Genomic DNA, 757 nt, shown 5'->3' on the forward strand with positions numbered 1-757 from the left:
TGACTAAAGTTGGTAACAAAACCGTGAGATTTTGTGCCTTTAGACTGACACATCCATATTCTCATATTTTCTTTCATGTGAGATATTCTTCCATGGATTTATTTCTCTAGAACTTGCTTGATTCTCGTCGAGGTCATATGACACATGCCAGAATTTTAGCAAAATTGGAATCATATTAATTTTAATTAATATGGAGAATATTTGTTTAATTTAATTAAATATATATTAAAACCCATTTATTCAAATATATATATATATATGTGGATTAAATAAATATTAATATTTATTTAATTAGAATATGTATTTATATAGGAATGAAATAAATAGGAATATTTATTTAATTAGGATTCATGTTTTAGGAGAATATCTTTAAGAGATATTCTAATCCCTTATATCAAGGCTTGTAATCTAATCCAAATAGGAATTAAGGATTTACAATCCTTATTGGACTCTTATTTGGGATTGTCTATATAAAGGGTCATTGGGTTTTGTTTTAAGAGAGCTAATATCAAAAGTTAATTTTGCAAATAAAATAGCAAAATTAACTCTTCAAAAAATCCTAGCCGCCACCTCCCTTAAGCCCTCCGATTAATCTAGTAGTCAATCCTAGGGTGATCTTGAGTCTACCTTCGTGTGGATACCAACAGACTCAATCCTACATTGGATTGATAGCAACTAGTTTGAAAAATCCAGAGGAGGAGCCACCAAGGAAGGTAAATCACATAACCTTGTTTGGTTAATCTTTATGTTGATTAAT

This window comes from Pistacia vera, unplaced genomic scaffold (assembly GCF_008641045.1).
Source record: "Pistacia vera cultivar Batoury unplaced genomic scaffold, PisVer_v2 Contig399, whole genome shotgun sequence".
Taxonomy (NCBI): domain Eukaryota; kingdom Viridiplantae; phylum Streptophyta; class Magnoliopsida; order Sapindales; family Anacardiaceae; genus Pistacia; species Pistacia vera.